The 22,238-nt window shown below is 44.8% G+C and overlaps 1 long non-coding RNA gene across 1 annotated transcript; it reads left to right on the top strand.

Annotated features, from left to right (window-relative positions):
- The first annotated feature begins 1,504 nt into the window (after nucleotides 1–1,504).
- LOC146058838 (uncharacterized) lies at nucleotides 1,505–20,674 on the top strand. The gene is made up of 3 exons (XR_014469992.1): nucleotides 1,505–1,533; nucleotides 5,536–5,629; nucleotides 20,559–20,674. It is a non-coding gene; the product is annotated as an uncharacterized LOC146058838 (long non-coding RNA).
- Nucleotides 20,675–22,238: the final 1,564 nt, after the last annotated feature.

The raw sequence follows: 22,238 nt of genomic DNA, 5'->3' as shown, positions 1-22,238 counted from the left end.
TCGCCTCCTGAAAATCTCTCGCTCTTTGAGGAAAATAGTCTAGTGTGTACGCACTACTTTGGTGAAAGATATATCTATCAAAGATTTTGGCAAAGTCTTTTGAAATGAAAGTCTACTAGTGTGTATGGGCCTTTAGAATCAAATCAATGATAGTGACATAACAATGTGGCAAGGTTTAAATCCATCCTGGTAATTATACCAACTATTACTGGGGCACTGTGAGAACATTTCAGTGAGATAGGATTATAATTCGCATTAACAGCACGCTAATAAATATACACACTACTACCACATTTATACTGTGGGTTGTTCTCATTAACCCTATGAATGCCCCCAGCATTAACTCTCATATGGATGGACAAGCTATTAGCAATTTTTTTGCATTTTGATATCTAATTAGCAATAACATAGGCTGACTGCAGCAGCCATTTCTATCATCTGTAGATTAGAGACTCACGATATGTTAGAGTCAACTTCTGACTGATATTACAGTCACTAAGCATTCTCCTGTAATCTGCACGCAGCGGTATGTTATTACATCTGTGCACTATATTAATAGCGCAGTCAGGGGAATTGTATTAATACAATACAAGGTGGAATCCCAATCACCATTCACCTAATTATTATAATCGGTACTTGTTTCCTATCACGGCCACACCGATTTACATCGGGGTGATCGTGTCAGAAAAATCGAGTCTGTCGCATCGCATGCGACCAAATCGCATGCGATGCGACCGACGAGATCGACACGATTTTTACATTGAATCAACTAAATTAGTCCTAACAATCATGGCATCCATATTATGACACATTACTAACATACATTGTTGCCAACCAACTCTGACAATCTTAAATAAATCCTGTTAATGAGAATAGATACAGTTGCATAGGAATTATTCATTTGCAACATAACAATCTAATTTCAGCACCTACTGACGCAAGTCAGAGTGTTACAAGTGTCATATATTGGATTGATGGTTTTGTGACTGCAATACATAAAATTATAAGTGCAACAACTCACACATAGGCATCATTTTGAAAACTATAGGTCATTGAACCTTTATGAGTAACACACCAAACGAACAGCTCTATTTTAATTTTTTTCACACTTTAACACACGTAATTGCACTCTCACAATTGATTTTAACCATATTTTCACTGATTTTTAACTCTGATAACAATAAAAGTTAAATGTTAAATCTTTTTTCTTGGGACACTATACAAAATTTGAATGTGTTTGAATAGATGCTATTTGAGCAATCATTAGCCAAATCTGAGTGCCCCTTGTAGGAATTCTTTTTCTTCTTTTTTTTGGCCAGATCCGGATAGAGCTCAGATTCAATATAACTTGACATATCACAAGATTGTTTTAGATTGATGGTATCACTTCAGATGCTTGTGACTTGTATGTCATGTTTACCTCAAACAGCTAACGGTTGAATACTACTTACCTCCACACTATAAAGAGCTGGAAGGATTTATAGTTAGCACTCTTGGGGAAAAGGCTTGTGCTAACAAAAACAAGGACTTAAGGTGAGTACGTCTAATATTCTTACTGATCTTTGTATTTCATATTCTGGAAAATTGATTATTCTTCTACAACTCTTTATTTGGCATCAGTATCAGCACATGTTGAACAGAATTAACTACATGTAATTGTTTATATATATTTTCTTGATTAAAGTAAAAAAAATCTAATATAATACTAAGATCTGAGCTTATAAAACAAATATCAAAATTAAGTCTCTGTCAGGTAGAGGGTCAATTAGAATATAATCAGCACAGAGATGACAGCATATTGGAATTTAAACAAGCTAATGAGCTCATCTAAAGAGTACATACTATACAGATAGAAAATGAGATGTTCAAGAACTGAATCCCATTGGACACCTACTTTTATTTGAATGGGTGTGGTTTCAGGAGAGGAGACAAAGAAGGAGCAGCTAGAGAAGTACGAGGGCAGTATTATGAAGACCAAGATAGTGAAAGATTTGCAGTAGGAGATGGTGGTCCACAGTACAAAGATCTAGCAGCAGAAAGGTCTAGAAGAGTAAGCAGAGAGTAGGGGCTCTTGGAGTTTGTTGCAATGAGGTGGTTACAGACTAACCACAGATGCAGTTTCAGTGGAGTAGATATGATGGAAGCCAGACTGAAATGTGGTCAAGCAGACTGGGAGGAAATGAAACCAGTTAGGCAGTTGCATACAATACAATCAAGGATAAGCTTTTAATAAAAGGGATGGTGAGGTCTAAAGAGATAGGTATTGTGGAGGTTGGAGGGGATAGAGTCTACTGGGGAGGTAGTGAGGTAATAGGTGGGGGATGATGATATGAGGTATGTGGCAAAGACAAGGGTAGTGAGTGATGAAGGGATTCAAAGTGGACATGGAGTAATAAGAAATTACACAATGGTGAGTGAAGCCCAAATCAACTTACACACATGGAAGGGTGAGGAGATCCACTTGGATAGACCAAGCAATGATGTGAAGGTAAAGGAGTTTATATGCAGAGGATACTTTGGTGATATTGATTATGATTTTTAAATTACCTAATATAATGAAGGGAGATCTATAGACAGGAAGTGAGGGAGCTAGGAAGCAAATTTGTCATGGAATTTTGTAGGAGTGCCATGGAGCTAATAAATGACATCTACCCAAAGGTGCACAGGTGTTAAGAGATGAATAGCATGGAGAGCAAATGTAGATAATGGAAGGGATGACAGGTTCTACTATATGTTGGTAGTATTCCCTAGAGCAGTGGATCCCAAACTTTTTCAAATCACGGCACCTTAGAGCATCAGAATTTTTTTTCACGGCACCCCTAGTCCAAAAGTTTCTTATTCTGTAAATTGATTTGTATGTCATATAGGTTTATTTATGGGTGAGGAACAGGATTAGCTTCTGTTTGTCCACATATTTTATTATCGGTAGCCCACCAGCAATGTTTTTGCCTTTTACAATGACCATAAATAATTTCACTTGCTTCTAGAACACTAATCCAAGGCACCCCTTCAAGTGTCCCAAGGCACCCCAGGGAGCCTAGGCACACAGTTTGGGAACCACTGCCCTAGAGCAGCGGTTCTCAAACTGTGGGTCCTGACCCCAAGGTGGGTCCCGAACTTCTCAGCATGGGGTCGCGACTCCGTGTTGCTGACCATCAGGCTGATGACTTTTCTAACCTCAGTCAGTGAGTCTGAAACATCTGTTGAATTGTCTGTTATGTTAGACTCCTCCTATCACTCTGTGCCTCCACAATGCTGCCATGTATGTGCTGTCTGCTGACTACACGTGTGATGTGATGACCTTCTGCAGTAAATTGCTGGGGTCCTGTAATTATATTTTTTATCTGATGGGGTCCCAGAGCAAAATAGTTTGAGGACCCCTACCCTAGAGGATATAAGGACCTCAACACCAAAACTATCATGAAAACCCCTTGACTGGTGGTATGTGAGAATGGGCCTTATTTTGGTTCATTCTTTCTGACAAAATCCTTCTTAGATGGGCAAAACCATGTGCACTGCAGGTGGGGCAGATGTAACATGTGCAGAGAGAATTAGATTTGGGTGGGGTTTTACTTCAAAGTGAGATCTATATTGCAGTGTAAAAATAAAGCAGTCAGTATTTTCCCGGCACAGAAACAAAATTACTCACCCAAATCTAATTCTCTCTGCACATGTTACATCTGCCCCCCCTGCAGTGCACATGGTTTTGTCCATCTAAGAAGGATTTTGTCAGAAAGAATGAACCAAAATAAGGCCCAATGTGAGGCCCCTATAGGAGATAAAAAGTGAAATATTGACACTATACCCAATAGCACAATGTCTCTAGTAAAAAAAAATGTGGAGTGTGGACCATATACAATACTGCATGCAGACAAATTAAAATAAATATATATGTGTGCAGGTCAAAATGCAGGAGGTTCTAGCTGGGTTTACTTAGGGAAATGCCCATTCCCAAAGAATGAAAAAAATTGCATAAAACGCGCTGGAACAATGTATATATAAGAAAATATAATACATTAATTATTACACTGAAATTACTGACCAGTGATAAAAATACCAATATAAAATTATGAAAAATTCATTTGGAATAAATATAAAAGATAATTTTTTTAAAAATTCCGCAACAGGGGATAATCAATAATCATAAAGGGTTAATCCTATGAAGTAAGTAGGGTTAATTTTTTGTTGTGGTGATGGTAAGTCCAAACCAATTAGATGTTACTTGTTGCCCCAGCAGGATTAGTAGTTGTAAGTGAGATCTGTATAAGAAACTGTTATTGTCCCAGGTTCTGTATTACCCTACTGGGGGGGGGGGGATGTGGATAAGTAATGATTATGTCCACTTTATGGGAGATAGAGGTATACACTCTATATTCCCTTGTCTGGCCATTCACAGTTATTTTTTTAATTGCTTGTAGCTGAATTAGCAGAATTTGGCATTGTATGTTCCGGAAGCCCAGGCTCCTTGGTTAAAGCTGTCCAAGGAAAAAACGGTACTAGTTTAGTTTCATGGCGGCAGCATGGCCACCCGCTACTTCCGGGTTCGGCGCTCGGAAAACTATCTAGAATAAAGTCCATGCCAATGTGAATTTGTTCATACCCCCACTATCTATGTTGGCATGGAGTTGATTTTAGATAGCGTGGATAGTCCCGCAAGGGGACACAGACGCTGCTCCGACTAACGCTGCCACCGTGAAACTAAACAAGTACCGAAAAAACATTGCTCAGTGAAGAAAACAAATATCAAATGACGCGTTTCCCCGTCTCCTTAGGGAATCAGCGGCTTCCTCAGATAATGAGCTCATTATCAGAGATAACAGTGGGAGAATTGGTGTCAGAGGTGGAAATACAAGTTTTAGTAAAGGCTTGGCGATGAATAGGTTGTGCGCAAGGACCATTATATTACAGACAGATCTGGCATTTCTGATGGTGAAGAAAGATAGTTTCATGGTTCATAAACTAGAAAGGGAATCAGCAGTAGGAGAGCAGTGTGATGTGGACGGCAGTGAGGTGACAGGGAGAACATTTTTTTTTTCACTTTCTGGAATGTATTTGGATTTCAGAATAATTTGGATAAGGGACACTCAACCTGTATCTAAATGAACAATATAATTATAATCATATTTCTTTTAATGGAAATGATGGTAAGCCTTGTATAGTAGTTGAACTGCATAATGGCCAGGTGAAAAAACATACATAGTTATGAGCCGCCTGTTCATTTCATGAGGGTTGGCATTTATTATCTCACCTCTATGACACTAACATTGGCCAGGTAATGTCATGGTGGGGAACTGATAGAGAGGATTGTGCAGTCAAACTCCCTGGAAATAAAAATCTTATGAAGAAAGTAAGTTGTCTGCCGACAAGGTGTAACTAGACAGTGGGTGTAAGTTTTGGTTTCTATTCTATTAACTTTTTAACCAAAAATAAAAAGGACACAAATAAGGATTAATAGTAGTATTTGTATATATGATGAAACAATGTGTAAATGATGTCTGCATGCAGAAAGTCATTACAATGTATGTTATTAAACAGAATCTTAGAATCCCGAGAAGATGACCAAATTGGTAATTCTGGCGACAGCAGTTGTGGCCCTTGCCTGCCTTGTACAACTTGGGAAAGCGGAAAAGTAAGTTGTCATAATTATTTAACTACATTCATTTATATATATATAAATCATGTTATTTCATTTGACACTCATTTTGTTGACAACTTGCTACTGCTTATTACTTAACTATTGTTACTTAGTTGTATACTTTGGTATTACAGTATGATATACTTACATTTACTCTTAGTGAAAGTCACTAAAAGGTTTAGCAAGCGGTTATGGACAGCACCTAACATGTAAAATGCAGCTTTTAGGTGTCCGTGTCAGTTAATCTGAAAGCTTCCATTTCTAATTTGGTTATAACAATATATTATTATTTTTTTTTTTTATTTCATTTTAAAAAGACAATTACATTACATACGTTTGGATATATTTAACATGAGCATTCATGTATTTATATCTCACATGTATACACTCACATTCAAGTACAAACATTGAACATTTAACATTTACAGGTTTGTGTTCATTAATCTCAATTATTACAGTTGGTTATATGTTGTTTTATTTTATAGGTTTTTCGGTCCCTCTTACTCTCCAGTCTGTTTTTCTAAATCTTTTAAATCCTAGATCCTAAATCCCCCCAAGTGGTGTTTTTTCCACATATTTTCTCCATATTTGCCATTTTTTTGTTGCATTACTTCCTTGTACATCTAAAGTTTCCATTTTATATGCGTAATTTATTTTGTTCATTACTAAATTTAAGTTAGGTGCTTGAGTTTGTTTCCAGTTCTGGCCTATTGCTGTTTTAGCTGCAATATATATCTGGTTTACTACATATTTGTTTTTTATTTTCTCTTCTTTGTTATATATGTGTAGCAACACCATTTGGGGAGTTAGTTTTATTTTTACTCCTGTTACTTGCCAAATTAGAGATTCTATTTCGGACCACAGACTTTTTAAGCCCTTACATGCCCAAAAGACATGTAGGAGATCCCCTCTTTCCTCCATACATCTCCAACATATATTTGGTTGTTGAGGCCAAAATTTGCTAATTTTTTCTGGTGTCGCATAGAACAGTCTCAAAAATTTTTCTATGTGAGAACTAGATTTGGTCATCCCATGAATTGAATTAGCTTTTAGGTGTCCGTGTCAGTTAATCTGAAAGCTTCCATTTCTAATTTGGTTATAACAATATATTATTAATGTAATATATGGAGTCAATTTTACTGAAAACATTATTTTCCTTCAAGCTTGATTTTAGGCAAAAGAGGGTGAGCATGACAGAGATGGTCAGGACATGATGAGATGGTCAGGACAAAGTAGTCCTCTCTCCTCCTATCATCCTCTCCCCCCTCCACCTGCACCCTTGACCCCTAACAGCTTTGCACAGTGGCCCATGCCACAACACACCCTGCTAGGGGGCAGAAAGCATGCAGAGTGAATAGGGAATGCACGGGATTGAGGAGCCATGGCTCTGGTACAACAGTGTCGTGCAGAAAGATAGTGTCAAAATAGAGAAAAGAAAATAAGTGCAGAGTTATGGTAAGTAGTGTGAGAAGTAGGTGTAGAGGGACATACACAGTGCGCAGAGAACTGATGTGGAATCTGGCACACAGAAATGGATACAGAGAAAATATGACTAGTTATATTAGGGTGAACAGAAAGTACTGGCTATGAGCATAGGTCTTAGAGACCTGCAGGCAGGGAGTACAGTGACAGCGGTCCAGGCTGTACATTCAGAATGTGTTGGAGGCAGAGGCGTAGCGAGGGCGGTGCCGGCGGAGCACACGCTCCGGGTGCAGGATGATTGCATGTCGCCGGAGCTGTGCTGTGGCACCGCCAGCTCGCTCGCCAGCCAGCTTCCCCGCCCGCCCGCCAGCCAGCTTCCCCGCCCGCCAGCCAGCTTCCCCACTCCGTCCGGTGACAGAGACATGCTCGCTGCTGCTATGTAAAATTCACGGGTCCCGCTGGACCGCTAGCCAATGGGCGCTTGCGGTCCAGCAGCCAATCAACTGATGGCTGCTGGACCGCGAGCGCCTATTGGCTAGCGGTCCAGCGGGAGATATGAATTTTACATAGCCGCATCTCTCTCCCGGACACAGCGCATAGAGCCGTGAGCGGGTGGCAGTGTGCACACTGGCAGGGGGGAGGAGAGGGGAGGGGTGCACACTCACAGCACACACACACTGTCTCTGTCAGCACAGGCAGGGGGGGCGCCTGGCTGTAACTATGGTGTACTCCCACCCTCCACCCACCCTGCTGCACTCACCCTCCTAACCACATAACCCACCCACCCTGCTGCACCCACAATCCCACCCTACTGCACCCACAAACCCACCCTGCTGCAGCCACCCACCCACCCTGCTGCAGCCACCCACCCACCATGCTGCATCCTACTGCAGCCACCCACCCACCCTGCTGCACCCACAAACCCACCCTACTGCAGCCACCCACCCACCCTGCTGCATCCTACTGCAGCCACCCACCCTGCTGCATCCTACTGCACTCACCCACCCACCCTGCTGCATCCTACTGCACTCACCCACCCACCCTGCTGCATCCTACTGCACTTACCCACCCACCCTGCTGCATCCTACTGCACCCGCCCACCCTGCTGCACCCTACTTCCCCCTTGGCATCGAGCATGAAGCCCCTTGGCATCGAGCATGAAGCCCCTTGGCATTGAGCATGAAGCCCCTGGCATTGAGGTAAGTGGCACTTATGTGTCAAATGTGTAATCGGTATTATGGTGTGTTGTATGTAATGGGCATTGCGGAGTGTTATATAGTATGTGATGGGCATTACGGTGTGTTATATAGTATGTAATGGGCATTACGGTGTGTTATATAGTATGTTATGGGGATTACGGTGTTATATAGTATGTTATGGGGATTACGGTGTTATAAAGTATGTAATGGGCATTACGGTGTGTTATATAGTATGTGATGGGCATTACGGTGTGTTATATAGTATGTAATGGGCATTACGGTGTGTTATATAGTATGTAATGGGCATTACGGTGTGTTATATAGTATGTGATGGGCATTAAGGTGTGTTATATAGTATGTAATGGGCATGACGGTGTGTTATATAGTATGTAATGGGCATTACGGTGTGTTATATAGTATGTAATGGGCATTACGGTGTGTTATATAGTATGTAATGGGCATTACAGTGTGTTATGTAGTATGTCATGGGCATTGCGGAGTGTTATATAGTATGTTATGGGCATTGCCGAGTGTTATATAGTATGTAATGGGCATTACGGTGTGTTATATAGTATGTAATGGGGATTACGGTGTTATATAGTATGTCATGGTGTTAGGCGCGTGGCGCCGTATACTCCAGGTGGTGGTGTCGACACGGCTCAGGCAGGCTAGGAACCCATGTAAGCTAGGAAGCCGAATGGTTCTAGCTGATAATCATAGCCGTTCGACAGATGTTATACCGACAAGAGTATGAGGGGTAAGTGCCGCGTAGCACGGGACACTGACGTGGACCGGTTACTGACCCGAAGGTGGGAGAGGTCAGCACCGGAGGGGATGATACTGTCCCAGCCCCTAACTCCGTTGCCACCCTGTATGTCCACCGGTAGGTGCAGAGGCCCTAGATCTTCTCGCACGGCAGCCACGTTTGAAGCACGGGTTAAGCCTGTGCAACTCCGGTGCCCTCCAAAGCGTTTTAGGTGGTGGCGACAACCTACCGACGGAGAAACAAGATGGACAAGGGGAGAGCTAAATGGGACACCGGTGGCTGGGACAGGGGACACCTAAGAGACCTGGACAGGGACCCTAGAACAACCCCTGAACTAGGCAAGCTAGAGTAACCACAGAAAATAATAAACTACGGTACAGCAAATGAAATGATAAAAGAGATAATGCGTAAATAACGATACCACTCCAGTGAAGGGGAATGGGCAGGAATGGTCTCGAGGAGAAGGGAGAATGCAGGAAGCTGGGAAGCACTGCAGGTCTCTGAGCCAGAGGATCCACGAGCGGGAGCAGGGAAGAAACTGCAGCACTGAGAAGGGAATCCACGGTGAGCAGGCTGGAGACAAAATGCAGCGTTGGAGAGGACACAGTGAAGAGCACCACAGAGTCCAACGAGGACTATAGCCAGCGTCTGCCTGGCATCACTGGCCCCATTATAAAGGCAGAACGTGCGCCCAGCACGCTGAGGGGACGCGTCATGATGACGCGGACGCCGGGGCCTGCCGGGCGGCAGCGGGGATGTCGTTGCTAGGCAACGCCCCGCCGCCCGGCCGCCGGACGTGACGTCGCGGACGCTCGGGACGTTGCCTAGCAACGTCCCGATAGTCAGAGAGCCGCCCGCCGCGTACCCCGGAGGACGGGGAGACATATGTGCGGCGGCGGCTTCTGACAGTACCCCCCCCTTGAGGAGAGGTCAACTGACCTCTAATTCCGGGTTTGTCGGGAAAAGACTGAAAGAATCTCCTTTTGAGCCTGGGAGCGTGAAGATCCTGATCAGTGACCCAAGACCTCTCTTCCGGTCCAAAGCCCCTCCAATGCACTAAGAAAAAAATTTTCCCTCTGGAAATTTTGGAATCCAGAATGGATTCAACAACATACTCCTTATGCCCTTGACGTAGGATGGGCACTGGCCTACGAACACTAGGCTGGAGAGCAGGCTTGAAGAGGGAGCAGTGGAAGGTGTTGTTAATTCTGAGAGTACGGGGAAGCCACAATTTAAATGCGACCGGATTAAGCTTTTGAATGATCTTATAGGGACCAATAAAACGTGGGCCCAATTTACGTGAGAACTGCCGGAGCTTGATGTTTTTAGTAGAAAGCCAGACCCAGTCTCCAACCTTGAACAGGCATGGTCTCCTGTGGCGGTCAGAGAAGTGTTTGGCTGACATGGCAGCAGAGAGGAGTGCTCCCCGAACCACGCGCCAAATCTTTCTCTTAGAAGCCACCCACCTAGAATTACCCACTTTGGCATAAGTGGGAAAGAAAGAGTTCGCTCTAGGGTGGAAACCGTAATTACAAAAAAACGGAGACTTTTTGGTGGCGGCATGCCAAGCGTTATTATATGAAAACTCTGCGAAAGGCAAATTCTCAACCCAGTCCCGCTGAGTCTTGGAGACATAACACCGCAGGAACTGTTCCAAGGATTGGTTAACTCGTTCAGTCTGACCATTCGACTGAGGGTGAAAGGCAGTCGATGGACTAAGTTTGACTTGCAAAGCTAAACAGATCATCCTCCAGAATCTGGCAACGAACTGGACACCTCTGTCCGATACAATGTCAGAGGGCAGTCCGTGAGCACGAAAGATATGGGTGATGAATAAAGAGGCTAATGTCTTAGCCGAGGGTAAGCCCTTGAGAGGAACAAAATGTGCCATCTTACTAAATCTGTCTACCACGACCCATATGGTATTAAAACCGGATGATGATGGTAAATCCGTAACGAAATCCATGGAGATATGCGTCCAAGGTTTATCAGGAACAGGTAGGGGAAGAAGCTGGCCTATGGGGGAAAGGCGAGAGGATTTGTTCTGAGCACATGTGTTACATCTGGAAATAAAATGCTCCACCTCTCTTTTCATCTCCGGCCACCAGACGGCACGAGACATCAAAGAAAGAGTTTTAGAAACCCCCGGATGACCAGCGGATTTGCATGAGTGAAACTCGGAAAAGACCCTCTCACGGAGCCTCTGGGGAACAAATAATCTACCCTCCGGAGTGGTAGCGGGAGCCGAAGCTTGAGCCAAAAGCACCGAATCCAAGAGCCCTTGAGTGAGCCCCGCCAAAATACATGAAGGGGGAATAATAGGATCGGGATGAGGCACTGGATCTTGTATGGCCGAAAAACTTCTGGACAAGGCATCAGCTAGGATGTTTTTAGCTCCAGGACGATAAGTGATTAAAAAATTAAACCTGGCAAAAAATAACGCCCACCTGGCTTGTCTTGAATTCAACCTCTTGGCTGATCGTAAGTATGCCAAATTTTTATGATCGGTAAAAATAGTGACCTGAAATTTGGCCCCTTCCAACCAATGCCTCCACTCTTCCAAGGCACACTTGATGGCCAGCAATTCCCTGTTACCCACATCATAATTGGATTCGGCCTCTGAGAATTTCCTGGAGTAGAACGCACATGGATGCAACAAGCCATCCAATTTGTCCATTTGGGAAAGGACCGCACCTACGCCAATCTCTGATGCGTCTACCTCGAGGATAAAAGGGAATTCGGGATCGGGGTGTCGAAGAATGGGAGCAGAAGAGAATGCCCGTTTGAGCTCTTTAAAGGCCTTAATGGCAGAACCAGGCCAAGATGCAGGATCGGCTCCCTTCCTGGTGAGGGCCACGATGGGGGCGACAATATCTGAGAAGTGGGAAATAAACCTCCTGTAGTAGTTCGCGAAGCCCAAAAACCTTTGAACCGCCTTCAAATTCGAAGGTTGCACCCACTCCCGAATGGCCTTAAGCTTGGCAGGATCCATGGCGAAACCCTTGGGAGAGATAATGTAACCAAGGAAAGAAATGGAATCTACCTCGAACTCACATTTCTCGAGTTTGGCAAAAAGATTATTCTCCCTAAGCTTCTGAAGCACAGCCCTGACATGCTGGCGATGTTGATCCAAAGAAGAAGAATAAATTAAGATGTCGTCAAGATACACCACAACGAAAATGCCTAAAAACTCCCTGAGAACATCGTTGATGAAGTCCTGGAACACAGCAGGTGCGTTGGCAAGGCCGAATGGCATGACTAAATACTCATAATGGCCTGAGTGAGTGTTGAACGCTGTCTTCCACTCATCTCCCGCCTTAATGCGGATGAGATTATAAGCTCCGCGTAAATCAATCTTCGAAAAAACCACAGCTGTACGCAACTGGTCAAAAAGAACGGAAATCAATGGCAACGGATAAGAATTTTTTACCGTGATATCGTTTAACTGACGAAAATCAATGCAGGGACGTAAGGTCCCATCTTTTTTTTTAACAAAAAAAAAACCTGCTCCAACTGGAGATTTGGAGGCTCTGATGAAGCCTTTTTCTAGGCTCTCCTCCACGTACTCCTGCATAGCCTTCTCTTCAGGCAAAGACAAAGAGTACAATCTACCCTTGGGTAATTTAGAGTCGGGTAACAAATTAATGGCGCAGTCATACGGGCGATGCGGAGGAAGAGAGTCCGCCTCTTTCTTAGAAAAAACATCCGCGAATTCCGCATACTGGGTAGGTAACCCAGCAGGGATGGGAGTGGTGAGAAGAGCTGGAAAACTGATACAATGCTCAAAGCACTCCTTACCCCACCGTATCAATTCCCCAGACCGCCAATCAAAGACCGGATTGTGTCTTTTGAGCCAGGGAAGGCCAAGCACAATAGGTGTAATGGGACACTGAAGAACAAAAAACTTTATGCTCTCCGAATGGGAGAGTCCAACTCGGAAATCAAATAATTCAACAAAATAAGTGATTGCTCCGCCGAGCAGGGTATTACCGTCTAATCCGCAAACGGTGAGCTGGGACGTCAACGGTTGCAGCGGTAATCCCATATCATTGACAATTTTACTGTCCAGAAAATTGGCTGCGGCGCCAGAATCCACTAACGCCTTACCCTCCCAGGAACGGAAACTAACTGGGATAAACAACGAATCAGATGGGGAAAACAATGAAAGGCCCGAGAAGATACTCCCCATTACTTCTGGGCTCTGCCGTTTCCCTGTAACAGGGGACATTTGTTCAGGATATGATCCTTAGATCCACAGTACATACATAGCCCCAGGGAACGTCGTCGGGCCTTCTCCTTGGGAGTGAGCCTAGAAAATAACCTGGTAGCCCCAAGCTGCATAGGTTCACCCAGGTCTGGGGGAGCCTCCTCTGGGAGCTCAAAACTGGGTAACGCTTGAGCCTCTCTTTCGCACCGCCTCTCCCTAATCCTCCGATCGATACGTATGGCTAGAAGGATTAATTTATCCAAAGAAGGAGGAGAGGGATATTGTACCAAGCCATCCTTAACGTTATCCGCCAGACCTAGACGAAACTGACTCCGTAGGGCTGGATCATTCCACCCAGAGTCGGCGGCATAACGTCTAAACTTGGCACTGTACTCTTCGGCAGACAGATGACCCTGTTTCAGGGCTCTAAGGTAAGCCTCAGCGGAGGCTGATCTGTCAGGATCGTCGTAAAGGACTCCTAATGCCTGAAAAAAGGCATCTACCGAGCGGAGAGCAGGATCGTCTGGAGCCAGACTAAAGGCCCAAGACTGGGGGTCCCCCTGGAGAAGGGAAATCACAAGACCCACTTTCTGTTGCTCGGAACCTGAGGAGTGTGGCTTTAACTGAAAAAACAACCTACAACTCTCTCTAAAGTTTATGAAATGGGGCCTATGACCTGAAAACCTATCAGGGAAGTTAACCTTGGGTTCCTGGTGAGAAACCACTGGTGGCGGAGCTGAGAATCTGGTCTCTACCTTAATCGATAACTCCTGTAACTGTTTGGTCAGGAGCGAAACCTGATTGGCCAGAGCTTGGGCCGCGTTGGGATCCATGACGACCAAGCAATAAAAAATGAAAAAATAGCGGTATGGGAATATGGACCGTTCACTGCGGGGGTGAATGGGCCCACAAAACTATAGGCTGGCTATACTGTTAGGCGCGTGGCGCCGTATACTCCAGGTGGTGGTGTCGACACGGCTCAGGCAGGCTAGGAACCCATGTAAGCTAGGAAGCCGAATGGTTCTAGCTGATAATCATAGCCGTTCGACAGATGTTATACCGACAAGAGTATGAGGGGTAAGTGCCGCGTAGCACGGGACACTGACGTGGACCGGTTACTGACCCGAAGGTGGGAGAGGTCAGCACCGGAGGGGATGATACTGTCCCAGCCCCTAACTCCGTTGCCACCCTGTATGTCCACCGGTAGGTGCAGAGGCCCTAGATCTTCTCGCACGGCAGCCACGTTTGAAGCACGGGTTAAGCCTGTGCAACTCCGGTGCCCTCCAAAGCGTTTTAGGTGGTGGCGACAACCTACCGACGGAGAAACAAGATGGACAAGGGGAGAGCTAAATGGGACCCCGGTGGCTGGGACAGGGGACACCTAAGAGACCTGGACAGGGACCCTAGAACAACCCCTGAACTAGGCAAGCTAGAGTAACCACAGAAAATAATAAACTACGGTACAGCAAATGAAATGATAAAAGAGATAATGCGTAAATAACGATACCACTCCAGTGAAGGGGAATGGGCAGGAATGGTCTCGAGGAGAAGGGAGAATGCAGGAAGCTGGGAAGCACTGCAGGTCTCTGAGCCAGAGGATCCACGAGCGGGAGCAGGGAAGAAACTGCAGCACTGAGAAGGGAATCCACGGTGAGCAGGCTGGAGACAAAATGCAGCGTTGGAGAGGACACAGTGAAGAGCACCACAGAGTCCAACGAGGACTATAGCCAGCGTCTGCCTGGCATCACTGGCCCCATTATAAAGGCAGAACGTGCGCCCAGCACGCTGAGGGGACGCGTCATGATGACGCGGACGCCGGGGCCTGCCGGGCGGCAGCGGGGATGTCGTTGCTAGGCAACGCCCCGCCGCCCGGCCGCCGGACGTGACGTCGCGGACGCTCGGGACGTTGCCTAGCAACGTTCCGATAGTCAGAGAGCCGCCCGCCGCGTACCCCGGAGGACGGGGAGACATATGCGCGGCGGCGGCTTCTGACACATGGGCATTGCGGAGTGTTATATAGTATGTAATGGGCATCATGTGTGGGCTTATGTGTAATTGGAATTACAGAGTTCACTAAAATGTCCAATGGGCATTACGGTGTGTGGTATAATGTTGGTCCCTGCCCACTTTTCACTGTGCAGGAGCCTCACCTACTACAAATTGGGGGGGAGGGGGGGGCGCGAAACATGCCTTTGCTCCGGGCGCCGTGGCACCTAGCTACACCACTGGTTGGAGGTGGCGAAGTCCTTAGCTCACTCAATGTAACTATTTGTTAGAGGGTGAAAACTAGCTTTGTTAATAAAAGCAGTTTCTCACAGTGCCTTGGTAGAGTTATTATTAGTCATTTTGACTGATGTATTTTGCAGTCAGCTTTCCGGGTAAGTAAATAGTTGGTTAGTTGTTAAATCTATTTCCTTTATGATGCACAATACAATATCTCTAAAGGTAAATGATCTTACCCGACTTCACTCCATGTTTGATCTTCCCCAATGCAATCACACAGGCCTGTGGGTTAATATTAAGAGATGTTGCTATCCATGTCCAGCATATAGGGGTGGACAATAAACAATACTTCTCTCTATGAAGCTAAATATACTTCTTTATCCTAATTGCTGCAGCACTTCTAGTTAAAACTATGAAAAATATATTTCTCAATTACTTTAATACACTGTACTCTATACACATATTCTCATTAAGGGCGGAATGTACTAAGGGGAAAATGCGGTAAAACCCCTGTTTTACCGCATTTTCCTATGTATTAAAACTCCGCCGCCACGATACCGCATTGTAGGGTATCGTCACCTTTTGGTGGCGATACCCTATAGAAGCCTATGGGCTTCTTTTCGCCGTCCGATGCCTCCGCCACAAACCCGCCGACCCCCCTCTCCCCCTCCCTTTGGCTTACCTTAGGCCAGGTCCTCCAGGACCTGGAAGGTAAGCCCTTCCTTCCCCTAGTAAAGCAGCCGGACGTCCTTCCAGCTGCAGGGGGGAGGAGGAGGAGGCGCCGGGGACAGCTTGTTTAGCTGTCCCCGGCATAAGGGGAGAAGCAGGCGGCAGGGAGATGACGGAGACCCCCCACACACCACAGTACAGGTATCGCGGGGGGTCATTGCACCGCGATGTTAGTACATATGCGCTGGCATCGCGGTGGGCGGCAATGTATTTTAATACGTCTCGCCCTAACACTTAAATGATGAAATAGCAAAGAAAGATAATTTCTCCAAATACCAGCAAAACCCCAGACTGATCAGTCATATAAAAATGTGTCCAATTATGTTGTTGCTGCAATGCATACTTATTGCGGTATACAACACCTGGCATAGTTGAGTATACTCTATTCATATGCTCCTGCTATGCATTCACATTAATCAAGCCAGAGGGGATATGCCTATTGATTACTATGGGACCTTGCACTAATGCGAACATGCAAAGCATACCATGCTGTGTTCGCATCACAGTCCTGGTATCAGTGGCGGTTCCTCACTTAAAGTGATGCCAGAAAACACACCTGCCCCTTACCACCGCTGCTCTCAACCAGTCCCTGATGCTACTGTGGCCCCGGCATCTGTACTATAATGACAAGCACCCAGACTGGCACATGCCTAGTACTGACCTTGATACTGCACATGCACATGCCCACCAGCAGGGCCGGTGCTAGGATGTCCGGTGCCCTCCTGCAAACCATACATTTTGCGCCCTTTCACATTGCCATTGCAACAAGCTGCAGCCCGATTGTGGGAATGTATGCAACCATGCGATCCTATGGAGGATCTCGGGTGCATGTCATGTATGCATACACCATGTCCGTGCTGTGTCCGCAAAATGTTGCAGGCACTAAATGTGCTCATACACGTGCGAGAATCGTGTACGTTATGGGCTAGATTGCATCGCATCACATCGCACGGCATGCATGCAATGTGTGTGCGATGCGATTCAAAAGCAGTACAAAAAGTATGTGCAGCACTCGTGACTAAGGGGGAAAGGAGGGGAGAGAAGGAGGAGATGGAAGAAGAGGGGAGGAGATAGAGGGGGCAGAGTGTTGAGGACTGGCAGCGGCACTGGCACAGCACACTGAGAAGAAGGAAGGGGAGGCAATGGGTCGGGGGCGGATCCTGACATGACATGTCATCCAGGCATTCACAGACAGCGCTACATGCCTCAGCGCAAGTGTCCGTGAGGAAGAGGGAGCAGGTCGCAGGAGGAGGACAGTGTGTGCGCGGTGCAGGGAGCTGCTCAGCCTCTCCATACTGCCGCCCACTGTTAGACAGGCGCTGTGGGCGGCATGCCGGAGGCAGTGACAGTAAGGGCTGAGGCAGCTTTAGCAGAGCAGGGAGGGAGACAGCGCCTTTTCAGCTAGTGCCTTCCTGCTTTGCAGGAGCTGCTGAGTGGGTATCGCCGGCCCTGCCCACCAGCTTCTATGGAGTTGCTCGGTAGCAGTTAAATCAAGGTCACCATGCCTATACAATACAGATGACATGAACAGGAATAGCGCATGCACAATACCGACCTACTGTAGGTGCTGCACATGAGCATGCCCCTGGTTCTATGGGCTGCTTTGGCTGCAGTAAAATGTAAATTGGCACATCATAACTTTCAGATTTGAAACATAGAATTCAGTTATAAGTTGCTGCAATCTTCTTTAAATGTGCCATTATAGAGGCTTAATATGTGTATGCTTTAGTTTGAGAACTTCCATATATACATACATATACTATATATATATAATATGTGTGGTGCACTAAGTGCTGCAACCTTTAAACAGTGACACGTAGTGAATTGAATAATATTGATAACTGAAATTACATATAAATAAAATTAATAACACTCAAAGAAGATACAAGTGGCTGCAAAATGTCTCAAATGATCACGTTTTTCCGACGTGACCGGTTCAAAAGTCAGTGGTAGACAAGTGCGCCTTCAGTGTTAAATGTAAAAGGAGGATATCCTTAAACAATAAAGTGATATGCATACCATAGCAGCGCACCTTATTACTATAGAAGCTTTTATATTTTGTTTAAATTGTACGAGTCCATTACATATGTCTTTTTTATTATTAAAACCTTTTAAAACGTTATCACACCACCTACTTCTTACCCCCGTTTATGGGAGGGTCTCTCTGTTTAAGGTACCTTAAGCTGGAAAGGTCTACAGCTGTCTCTGTCGGTATCAGACCCCTGTCTAGTGTGAGTCAGTCATTTATATATATTTTTTTAAACAGTAAGATACACTGGGTGAATTATAAGTTTTGACCACAAGGTGGCAGTAAACCATCACTAATCACCAGTTATACAGATGGAGCTGGGCTCCCTCTTGCTGGCGAATCGCCAGACTGTCACTGCTGGCGATCCGCCAGCAGCCCAGTTCTCCATCTGACTGAGACGCGCGTCTCAGTTTCCGTGCGGCGGGGCGACGGGACCCTATCCGTCTCTGCTTTAGGGAGACGGACAGGGTTAGGGGGAGTGCGGGGAGGCGGTAGGGACCCCGGGTGACCGCTGACAAGTCAGCGGGGACCCGGTGGAACCGTGCGAAAGGGGACGCGAGCGCATCTCGTGCGCGTGCGTATCCTTTCGCAGATACAGATGGCGGGGGATGGCGGCTGGCGTCACCATCGCCATCCCCTGCAAAGACGAGCCCGGTTCCATCTGTACCAAGCATTTCTGGATTCTTAACACAAATATATCCTCTCCTTTGGGCTCGTATACTCCATCCGAGTTCTGCACTGGCAGACGAGGAAGACCAATCAGGAGGCGGTCACAAAAAAGACACTGCTACAAGTGATCTTTTTCTTTTCTTCTGGTACGCATATCACTTTATTTTTTAAGGATATCCTCCTTTTATGTTTAACACTGAAGGCGCACTTGTCTACCACTGATATATATATATATATATATATATGTTGCAGGGTGGCACTCCAAGCATTTCAAAATAATGACCGGACATAGCAGTGTCAATCGCCAATGTTTCAAATCTTTACTAGATTTTTCTTCAGGGATGAAAAGCTAGTAAAGATTTGAAACGTTGGCAATCGACACTACTATGTCCGGTCATTATTTTGAAATCCTTGGAGTGCCGCCCTGCAACATTGTATTCTACAGCGGAACAATTTGTTTGGCTGAGGGAAGGCAACAGGTCCAATTATTGCTGGCACTCAGGCGACTTGGAGTAAGGAAGGCAGAGACCTGGCTATAATACAGGACTCGGTCTTCCTTACTCCAAGTCGCCTGAGTGCTGCACATCCATCTGCTGTGTGTGGGGAACCACCTAATCTTGGTCTGTCAGGGAGGGCACCTGGTGCTATATTAAATCACAGAGCAGCAGAGTGCAGGCTTACATCATCTATCTATCTCAGCTAAAAAATATGCAACACCTCAACCTGGTCTCCAGCTCTGCAACTCAGTATCTTGCTGTCTCCACTGAGTAGAGGCAACCATAAAAACCCTTTTTATTTACCAACTCTAATTAATGGAAATTAGAGGTAATGGGACAGTAAAGTAATATGCAGTAAGAGAATGTAAGGAAGAAAAACGGCAAATAATCCAAGGTGAATTAATCAGGAATAAATTTATCGTTTAAATGAAGGGGGTGCTAAATTGTTATTTTACATGATGTCTAAACTCACCTCTGACTTTAAGGGTCCCCAGATTTTGATAAATTACTGAATTGATTGCAGGTGGGTGCAGGGAAGTTAAGATTCTGTGCACCCATTCAGCTTTTCTAAAATGCATTGACTACAGTATATTGGTCAGCCATGACAACCCATTCAGACCACATGACTTGGCTGGTCATATCCAATGTCATGGATGAAAGGTCTGCAATTATAATACTTTCAACAATTTATAATGTGTATTCCTGGCAGCAATGTGTTTTTCTGTCAATGTTGGCAATACATATTTGAGACAAATACAAAATAAAGTGTCAAGTGTGAGACATACAGGTATAATTACTTATCTCCATTGTGCTACTAAGCCATGGGGGTAAATTTAGTAAACCATGCCTTGTAAATAATTGACCCTTTATAAAAATAGAGATTGGCAGCAATCCCACAGGGATGATTTAGGTCAGTTTAATGTTGAATATTTAGTAAATGTATCCCTCTTATGACAATGGGAGTGTCCTCTATACTTTTGTTGTCAATTCAAGTTTCTTCAAACATAATTTGTCATTTTAATTGATCCTATACTACTTACAAATACAAGTGTTACTTCACCAACAATTAGTCTCTATCTAACCTGCTGCTCGGAATTAGACAGAAATTACTAATCATGATGGTTTACATTACAATTAACTAATACTATACTTGCTGACAATAACATTTTCTCACTGGTGTAGGGAAGAAGAAGGCAACAATGAGAATGAAAAAAGGGAGCTACAACAGGACCGGGAAGAAATGAGAGATGAGAGGGGATTCGGTAGAGCTTTTGGCAAACTTGCTAAATTTGCAAAAAAGATGCATCAAGTTCATTCAGCTTTAACATCACAAAGTTAAATAAAATCTATCATTTTTACTAATGATATACATACATTTCTATATAATTATTGTATAACATCACTGGAAATGTTTTTACTTTGTGATAAATTGATCTATTAAAACATGAGCATAACTAACATGGCAATGTGTGTGGTTTTCATGTATTTGTTGAAAAGATATTGGGCATTAGGACCCAGGGAAGTCTTTCCTCCAGTATATTGTACTGCTGCAAATATTTTTCAGTACAGTGAGAGACTTTGGGGTGTATTCAATGCCGTGGGCGAGCGGTGACAACGAGCAGGGATTCCTGCTCGCTGTCACCACTCACCCTGTCAGTATTCAATGAACCCCCCTCATATGCCAATTCCCCCTCGCTCCATTTTTTGAGCGAGGGGGAATTGATGTATGCGGCTCCAGTAGCAGCGAGACTCGCGGCTAAAAACAGCGAGTTTTTTGCATTAGCCGCAGGTCTCGCTAATTTGGGGAATTCTCGCCGTCCTGTGATGGCGAGGATTTCCTCAGAACATTGAATAGGGCGAGCGGCTGGCGAGGGGTTTAAACAGCGAGGATCGTTGGTTTTCTGCAATCCTCGCTGTTTAACCCCCTTGCCGGTCGCATTGAATACTACCCTTTGTGGGAAGTGGGACAGAACTCTCCTGCTTAGCACATGAGACCCCAGTAATTACCTTTATGAAGCTGTTTCAGTATCCAGCACCACTACAGCCCAATAGGCATACATGGGTGGGTAAGCTGAGAACCCTCAAAGCTTTGATTAATGAGAACCAGTGTTTTTTCACAGTGACTATAGCTGTATCTATTAACTATAATAAATCAACACCACTGGTTAAGTAGTTGGAGTGTTCATAGTTTGAGTCATCCACTAATGCTTGCTTATAAACAACAATAACTGCATACTTCATTCCCCAAATCATATAACTTACAACAATGTAATATCTAGGCCTGGGTATGTGCACGGTAGCCCTTGGTCACTCTAATTTGTAAGCATAAACCTTCAAGAAGCTTACAGGGCCAAAGTACAGAAAGTAGCAACAAACACAAGCAACAAGTGTATGTTGAAATAAAAGGATGCAAGGAAAGATGTGACAGGTGACTTTCAGAAGCAGGTGACCTCTGGGACAGCTGACCCCATCAGATGTTAGTTCATATCCACAGTTAGAGCAGTGCCTTAGAAAAGTTGTATAAGCAAGTGCTTCAATTATTGGTGCTAGTTTGGGTGTAGCTTTGGGAAAATAACATTTACCATTAATTGTTTTTGAAATGACACGTATAACAATCTGAATTGTATATCATCATGCCAATTACTAATATTTTTGCCGACATCATCGAAATTCCAGAAATCAATCCTCCTATACCACTAAAGCAGGGCTGGGGAACCTTTTTTCTACCAAGGGGGCCATATAAAAATTATCAACTTAACCATTACTTTGCTGTATTATTATTATTATTATTTTTTAAATAACTCCCCCTTAATGCGATGGTTGGAATGCCGCTGACTTTGATCCAGGCGGAGAAACGCGTTT

This window comes from Crinia signifera, chromosome 2 (assembly GCF_055691185.1).
Source record: "Crinia signifera chromosome 2, ASM5569118v1, whole genome shotgun sequence".
NCBI lineage: Eukaryota > Metazoa > Chordata > Amphibia > Anura > Myobatrachidae > Crinia > Crinia signifera.
Note: the sequence above shows the minus strand (reverse complement) of the source record. Positions and strands in the feature narration are given on the sequence as shown.